This window comes from Carcharodon carcharias, chromosome 20 (genome assembly GCF_017639515.1).
Source record: "Carcharodon carcharias isolate sCarCar2 chromosome 20, sCarCar2.pri, whole genome shotgun sequence".
Classification (NCBI taxonomy): domain Eukaryota; kingdom Metazoa; phylum Chordata; class Chondrichthyes; order Lamniformes; family Lamnidae; genus Carcharodon; species Carcharodon carcharias.
The window spans coordinates 30,429,360-30,438,498 of NC_054486.1; positions in this window are offsets into that span (position 1 = coordinate 30,429,360).

A 9,139-nucleotide genomic window follows, 5' to 3' on the forward strand; every position below is an offset into this window, starting at 1 on the left:
CTGGCCAATAGTTACCTGTTATTTGTCTCCCTCCCATTTTGAATAAGGATGTTACATTGGAAGTTTTCCAATCCTCTGGGACTTTTCCAGAACCTAAGGATTCTTGGAAGGTTACTACCAATGCACCTACAATTTCTGTAGCTACAACCTTTAATATCCTAGGATGCAACCCATCAGGTCCAGGGGACTTTTTGGCCTTTAGCCCCATTAGTTTCTCTCGTTATTTTTCTCTTGTCATTGTTATTGAATTTATTTCCACCCCACCTCACCCTTGTGCCCCTTGATTATTTAGTAGTTTTAGAATGCTATTAGTGTCTGGTACCGTGAAGGCTGAAGCAAAATATTTATTTAACTCCCCTGTCATTTCCTGGTTCCCCATTATTATTTCCCCAGCCTCATTTTCTAAGGGGCCTATGTTCACTTTGGCCTCTCTCTTCCTTTTTATATATCTAAAGAAGCTCTTACTGTCTATTTTTATATTACTTACTAGTTTACCCTCAAAGTTTATTTTCTTCCTCTTTATAATTTTTTCGGCCATCTTTTGTGGGTTTTTAAAACTTTCCCAACCTCTGGCTTACCACTAATCTTTGCCACATTGTATGTTTCTTCTTTCAATATGATACTATCCTTAACTTCTTTGGTTAACCATGGTTGGTTTAGCCCCTTCTTAGAATCCTTCGTCCTTACTGGGATATTGTTGTGAGTCATGAACTATTTTCTTTAACGCCTGCCATTGTTCGTCTTTTGTGATAAACTCCTTTCCCAGTACACTCCAGCCAACTCTGCCCTCATTCCTTTGTAATTACCCTTATTTACATTTAGCAAAGTTGTCTCCAACCCAAGTTTCACACTCAAGCTGAATGCTAAATTCTAGCATGTTATGGTCACTGTTTCCTAGGGGATCTTTTACTCTGAGATCATTTATTAAACCTGCCTCATTTCACATTACCAGATCTAAAATAGCCAGATCCCTGATTAGATTCACAACATATTGTTCTAGAAAACTTTCCTGAATACACTCTATGAATTCTTGCTCATGGCTACCTGTGTCAATTTGATTTTCCTAATCTACATGAAGATTAAACTCACCCATGAATAATGTACTGTCTTTTTTACATGCCCTCATTATTTCCTGATTTATTTTCTGTCTTACAGTATAGCTACTGTTATGGGGGGCCTATAGACTACTCCCACCAGTGCCTTCTTCCCCTTATTATTTCTTACCTCCACCCATATGGATTCTTCATCTTCTGATCCAAGATCATTTCATGCTCCTGTTCCTATTTCATCTCTTACTATCAAAGCTACCCCCCGCCCCCACTCTTTCCTCCCTGCCTGTTAACTCAAAAAGTCACATACCCTGAATATTTAGTTCCCAGCTTTGATCTCCTTGTAACCATCTCTCTGTAATGGCTATAATATTATACCCATTAACCTCTATTTGTGCTATTACTTCATTTATTTTGTTCCGAACACTTTGTGCATTTTAGTAAAGAGCCATTAATTTTGCCTTTTTACCATTTTTCCCCCTTTGACCCTATTTGCTGCTGTTTTTTTATGTTTGTACACTTTGTCCCTTCCTGTCACGCTCTGGGTACCATTACCTAAATAGCTGCCCTGCAATACTGCCATATCCTTTTGCTTTGTAAGCCTATGTATTCCTTCTCCAGAACCCTCTTCCCCTCTATTTAGTTTAAACCCGTCTCTACAGCCCTAATTATTTGGTTCACCAGGACACTGGTCCCAGCACGGTTCAAGTGAAGCCTGTCCCACTGGAACAGCTCCCTTCTACCCCAGTACTAGTGTCAATGCCCCATGAACTGAAACCCATTCCTCCCACATCAATTTTTGAGCCATTCATTTAACTCCTTGCCTTTATCTAGCCTATGCCAGTTTGCCTATGGCTCAGGTAGCAATCCAGAGATTATTACCTTGGAGGTTCTGCTTTTTAATTTAGCTCCTAACTATTCAAATTCTTTCAGAAAAATCTCCTTTCTAGCCCTATCAATGTAGTTGGTACCAACATGGATGATGACAGCTGGAATCCACCTCAGCCACTCCAAGTTCCTCTCCAGACCTGAGGAGATGTCCTTATCCCTGGTACCAGGCAGGTAACATAGCCTTTGGGACTCACACTCTCAGCGGCAGAGAATGGTATCTATCTCCCTAATTATACCAACCCCTATCACTACTATGTTCCTATTTCCTCCCCCCACTTGAATGTCTCCCTGTACCATGACACTGTGGTCAGTTTGCTCATCCTCCCTACAGTCCCCGCTCTTGCCCCCACAGCTTGCAAGAACCTCATAACTGTTGGACAATTGCAGGGACCAAGGCTCCTTGAACACTTCTCCTGGGTCCCCATACCTCCCTTACCTGCAGTCGCACCGTCCTGTCCCTGATCACAGGCCAAATTGGAATTGCCTAATCTGAGGGGTGTGACCACCTCCTGGAGCAAAGTGTCCAGGTACTTTCCCCATCCCTGATGTGGCGCAATTTCTACAGCTTGGACTCCAGCTCCTCAACTTGGATCCAAAGTTCCTTGAGCTACAAATACTTACTACAGATGTGTTCACTCTGCATTACCTTGTGGATGTCCAGCAAACCCACATGCTGCAGCAACAACACATCACCTGTCCTGCCATTACTATTGTATTTTATTTAACTTATTAATTAATTACTCTAGTATCCCTGCACTTTACACTTCATTGTAATTATGTTTCATTACATCGGTATCGATCTTATACTTAACAAGCTATTTTTAAGAAAAGGAGAGAAAAAAAGACTAGAGACCTAAACACAAGCTAAAAACCTTACTTTTGCCTTAAATACTAGAAATACTCACCAATCCTACTCACCAATCAGCTGCTTTCCCAGCACTCACATCACGTTGTGGTCTCTCTGCCGCTGGTCTCACTGCTGGCAGGCCTCTCAATCTGCGCCTTTTATTCTCTCCCGCTCACCTCTCACTCAGATTATACTATTTTGAGCCTTAGGAATAGAATAAACCTTAATCACTTACCAGGTATTAACCAGTTTCTTCTCCTGTAGCAGAGCAAGAATCAATTCCCGGAGGCTGAAAAAGTTTAGGCCAAAGCAACCGAACACCTCTTTCCCTTCCTCCGCTTAACTCCCTAAAGCACTCAACTCCAGCACTCTACTGTAAGGCCCTCCCCCAACTTATCGCACATGTCGCTATTATGGGCCGCTTGTCATAGTAGTATGCTTCCATATCACTACAGTGTGTGCACCTTTTATACACCATTCTTAACATCAGTAATATCTTGACCTTAAAGTTAAGTGTGCTTGTCGAATGAACCTCGTTCACATGCTTTGGAGGGTCTTGTCATGTTTATTCTCGGCTGTGTAGGATTGAAGCAGAGGTGTTCTCCCATCTCGCCTGCATTCTTGAAAGGTGATGGCATAGTGTGCAAGGAGAATTGTGTTCACGCAGGAAGAAGGGTCATATATCATGCAACCCCATGTGCTCTCTGTCACTCTCTCTCTCGGCAGGGTTTTCAAGCTCTGAGCCCATACACAGAGCTCATGTGTGTTGCTGTCAGCCAACCACGACTTTCAGAGTGTACATCTGCTAAGTTCACTAATAGATGGGGGCACCTTGCCACCTCAAAGTAGCGAAGCTCGGCCCCTCTCAGCCATATTATTGTCCTGGCATCTCTCACCCTGTAGTTATGTGTCTTGCGGGGACAAGGCTCTCATCACAAACCAGGAATGCAGCGCTGTGCGTCCCCTCACCTGAGCACTCACCAAGGTCACTGATGCTAATTCCAAACGGTCATTCCTGCAGGCAAGAAAGGCTTTGAGCAGGCTCTGGAAGCGCACACGGTTGCTTTGGACAATGGAGGGGAGCAATGGGATAGGAGCAAGGATGTACATGAGGCTGAAGTGTACTCTTTATTTGCAATGCCACATGCCCTTGAGGGCTTCATGGTCTGTGTGCATTTTCGACTTGGCAAGGGCCAGGGCTGGCCTGGGGGCACAATATCTGTGTTAAAGAGGAGACATTTTAATGTCCAGCAGGCAAGTGTCTGTTGTCACCATGCTCAGGTGATCCAATCCATATCAAGCTGAGGATAAATGCAGCACAGGATCCCTAACTGAGAGCGCTGGATGTCGGTGTGATTTGGAGGACTACACCACAGACAACTGAGTCATCTATAAATGGATTCACAGCAGCGGAACCTCATTGGATGCCTGGCCCAAGTGTGAATTATCTGTTTCAACATTGATGTTACACAGAGTGCATCATTCCATTGCTTCAGCTGGATCTCCTTGAGGAGCCTTGTCACATTGAAGGAATATAGCTACTAGACCATGAGATTAACCTACAGCTTCTGGGTCTTGTAGGGTACCATTATGACTTGGATGCTGGAGAGACGCTTGAAGAGGCAACACCTTCTCATCCGAAACAAAAACATGTCTGATGCTGGGACACCCTCCTCCATTTAGCACCTCATCTCAGCAAGGACACATGCTGCTGAGGGTTCATCATCCTTCAAGGGATCAGGACAATGTAAGCCTGATGTGTAACTATTCACTCTCATATTGAAGTGCATGGGCGAAATGAGAGGAATTGCAATGCTGAAGCACATGCTGGCCCGTGATGGAGGGCTCTTGTCCAAGAGGGTGATCACTACAACTTGCCATCCTCCTCATGGAATCTGGTGGTTATCAGGGCCTCACAAACCTGCCAGCCTCATCTGGCCCATAGCACATGGCCTCTTCCCCTGCAGCATTGTCTTCCTCGAACTCCTCAGTCTCATCCCCTTCGAGGTCCTCCTCATTGGGGGAGACGTGCAGTCCCTCCATTTCATCATCTAGCAAGTCCTCCCCACTTTACAACTCCAGGCTGTGCAGCACGCAGCAAGCCATGATGATCCATGAGACCCTCTGGGGACTGTACTGGAGTGCTCCACCGGATCTACCCAGGCATCGGAATCTTTAGGATCCCTATGATGTGCTCCACCAATGCTCAGTTAGTGCCATGAGCCTCGTACCTTCTCTCTGCAGGTGTCTGAGGGAGCTGCATGGGCATCATCAGCAGGTAACCTTTGCAGGTACTTTTTGTCACTGAGGAGCCAGCCCTGGATCCTGTTTGATCCCTTGAAGATGCCCGGGATCTACAATCTACTCAGAATTTATGAGTCGTGGACACTTCCTAGGTATCTGGCGCAAACCTGCATGATCATTTTCTTTCAATCGCAGATCAGCTGTACGTTGAGCGAGTGGTAGCCTTTCCCTTTTATGTATTACAGTGCCTGTTGCCTGAGAACTTTATAGCCACATGAGTGCCTTCGATGGGACCCTTCACCTGTGGGAATTCAGCAACCCCAGCAAAGCTCAGTGCTCTCGCATCCTGGCTTGCTTGATCTCTGTCGAAGTTGACATAATTGTGGGCCTTGGCAAAAATATCATCTATGTCCTCATGAATGCATTTGTGCATGGACGTTTGAGATCCCACAGTGGTCCCCAGTGGAGCCCTGGAAAAAAACACTGGTTTGGACGTTCAGAGTGACTGTTACTTTCACAGCCATCGGCAATGGATGCCTTCCCTGTGGCACCAATTCCTGGAGAATGTAGCCAATGTGAGTTACCAGATCCCTGGACATTCAGAGGCATCAGTGACATTGGTTCTGGCTCATCTGCAGATAAGACGTGTGAGCTCTATAGATCCTGGGTCTTGTGAGCCACCTACACAAGATGTGTCTGTGAGCCTCATCCCCTGCGTCCAGAGGAGGCCCTGCTGGCCCTTGGTCTTGAGAGTCTTGCTCCTGCAGTTGGCGATCCAGGCGCCTCCGTCATAATCTTCTCCTTCTTCTCTCCTGCCTTTTAGTGATAATGGAGGCAGCGATAGATCCAGCCTCCATGTTCCTGATGGTCTCCTCTCTGCAATATCAATGAGAAAGAGACAAGTGTCAGCATTAGTCTCCAAGGGTCCTCTTTCTGTCAATGACTTGTAAGTAAATGTGGATTAAAGGGCTTTGCCCCATGTCAAGACTATTGATCCCTGAAATGATGGTCAGTGTGGGGTGCATATCAAGGCCCCACCACCCCCCACCCCTCCCCCCTCCCACAACATGACTCATAGCTATGACATTGCTTTGGTCAAATGCTTGGATGTGCTGCTTTCAGCCCAGGCATTGGGATCCTCATTCACTGTACTCTAATGCTATATTTTTGGGAATAAACATGAGGGTTCATTTCGGAAATTATTTGAGGGGGGCCTGAGGCTTCTTTTCGGTTAACCATCCAGCACCAACTTTTCAACAAGCTTCTGGAGCTTGACCACTCATTCAATTGCTGTGGAGTTCATTATTACTCTGGGGAATTTCGTCACTGTGAACAAGGGGTTAAAACAAGGAGATCAATTAATGCCACTTTGCAGGATTAGTCTTGCATGAATGGGCATCATTGCTTCACTTTCCTGATTCCCTGCACTGTCACTGAAAGGTTCCTAATATATCTCAGCTATGCCTCTCTCCTCATTTGGGAATGCACAGTTCAGTTGTGTGCCAATGTAATCAACACACCTCACCAACAGCCCCCCCTGCTCCCCGCCACCCCCAGTGCATGCACCTGCCCTCCAATTGGCCTGCACAGCACTAACTAGCAGAGTTTCTCCTCGTTTTAATTTTGCACTGTGCCATTGCTGCAGGTTTAAAGGTGGCAGTGCAGAATTCTCATTGCCAGAGGTGGTGGCATAGCTGTATTATCACTGGACTAGTATTCCAGAGACCCATTGTAATGCTTTGGGAACCTGGGTTCAAATCCCACCATCACAGGTGGTGATATTTGAATTCAATAAACATCTGGAATTAAAAGTCTGACCATGAAACCATTGCTGATTGTCATAAAAATCCATCTGGTTCATCGTTTCCCTTTAGGGAGGGAAATCTGCTGTCCTTACCTGCTCTGGCCTACATGTGAGTCAACCACAGCGATGTGGTTGACTCTTAAATGCCCTCTGAACAAGGGGAATAAATGCTGGCCTGGCCAATGCCACCCACATCTCGTGAATGAATTTTAATAAAGACCAGCTTGGACCCTCCCTTTGTGAGCATGGAAACCCTTCCCAGCGCCCCAGAGGAGGTTCATGTTCAGGTTTCCCTCACAGACACCTCCCCCATCCAGACTGATCCAATCGTGCTTCTGCTAAATGTCAGATGTTAGCCCCTGGACATTTTGAATTGGACATGTGGACTATGGCTCGTGTGGACCTCACCCAACCCCACCTTGAGGCCACTTGCACTGTTCAACATATACCACAAAGCATCTCTGCAAGCATAACCCAGACCTCCCTGTCACTTGCCATTTCAACACTCCACCCTGCTCTCATGCCCACATGTCCATCCTTGGCTTGCTGCAATGTTCCAGTGAAGCTCAACACAAACTGGAGGAACAGCACCTCATCTTCCGACTAGGCACTTTACAGCCTTCCGGATTGAATATCGAGTTCAACAATTTTAGATCACGAACTCTCTCCTCCATCCCCACCCCCTTTCCATTTTTTTCCCCTCCTTTTTGTTTTTTCCAATAATTTATATATTTCCATTATTTTTAAATGTATTTCCATCCATTGTTTTATCTCTACCTTTTAGCCTTTTTAGATTCCTTCACCCCACCCCACCCCCACTAGAGCTATCTTTATCTTGTTTGTCCTGCTTTCTACCCTTTCTACCCTTAATTAGCACATTCCTTTAAATAATATCACTACCTTCAACACCTCTTTGTCCTTTTGTCTGTGACATCTTTTGGTTATCTCCACCTATCACTGGCCCTTTACCTAGCTCTTCTTGTCCCAACCACCACCCCCCTTAAACCAGCTTATATTTCACCCCTTTCCTATTTTTACTTAGTTCTGCTGAAGGGTCATGTGGACTTAAAACGTCAGCTGTGCTCTTCTCCACCGATGCTGCCAGACCTGCTGAGTTTTTCCAGGTATTTTTGTTTTTGTTTTTGTTTTGGATTTCCAGCATCCGCAGTTCTTTGCTTTTATCAACATATACGCACCCCATACCCTCCCCCCTGTCTTGTGTCTGAGTGCAACCTTCCCCACTCATAACCCCCAGTACAAGCCTAGCCCTGCAGCCCCTTCCCATGCCTCAGGCCAGTTCCCCCCCTTCCCCAGTGGAGCCCTACCCCTGCAGCCCATTAAACGCCACCCCCACCTTACTGCTGGTCTGGTAGGTAGAGGCTTGCCTATAACACCACCCCCAAAAGTGATGTTGTGCTGCCTGTGAAGCCTGGCACTGATTCATGCAAGCGCTGTTCAATGCAAGGTTGGTGAACTAACTATGAGGTGATGAGCGAAGTCCAGGTCACCAGCTGCACGTTTCTTATATCCTGTTGTGAAACACGTCATTGTAATTGCACGCCGATGTGGCCTAATGATCCAGCATGGGGGGATGATTCCAGTGAGCAGGGCTTATAATGATACAAATGTATTAATATTACGTTTCTGACGTGCCGCAGTTGGAAATGTGGCCTGCCATCGACGGTGGAGCAGACGATTGCAAACTGGTTTCACAATGACATAAAACTGATTTTTGGCCTTCTTGCAATGTTTTCCGCTCCTACCCGCCATGATGCCCACCGCGAACGGTTGTGGGAAATCCAGGCCAACGTCTTCCCACGCAACAAGTTCAATATGAATGGTAACTTTTTCAGAAGCTAATGGCTGGGACACTATCAGTCCTGAAACCAAAAGCCAGTTCCAAACAATAGATAAACATTCCTTTTGATATTACTGTGGAGAAAGAAGGTCGCATGACTCAAGTGACCATATTGAAATCTCTATATTCCTTTGGAGAACTGAGAAATCCTCAGTCTGCTGTTCAAGATCCAACTGGAAAGAACTAACCAAGCAGCCGGCTATCATCTCTCAACTCTTGAAAACTTGTCTGATTTTAAAAGTCTCTGATCAACGCCTGCCAAGCAGTCTAAAAACAGAAAGCCCATTTTGCGTCCTTTTTGTGTTGCTGTTTCTAATCAGGAACTCATCTGGACTGAACACCGCCACAAAGGAAACAGTTTATAGACTTTGACTTCTTGGACTTTGGTAATCACATGAACTAATATTCATTTCTGTGGTTCTTTTACTGTTGTTGCCCATAGTTGT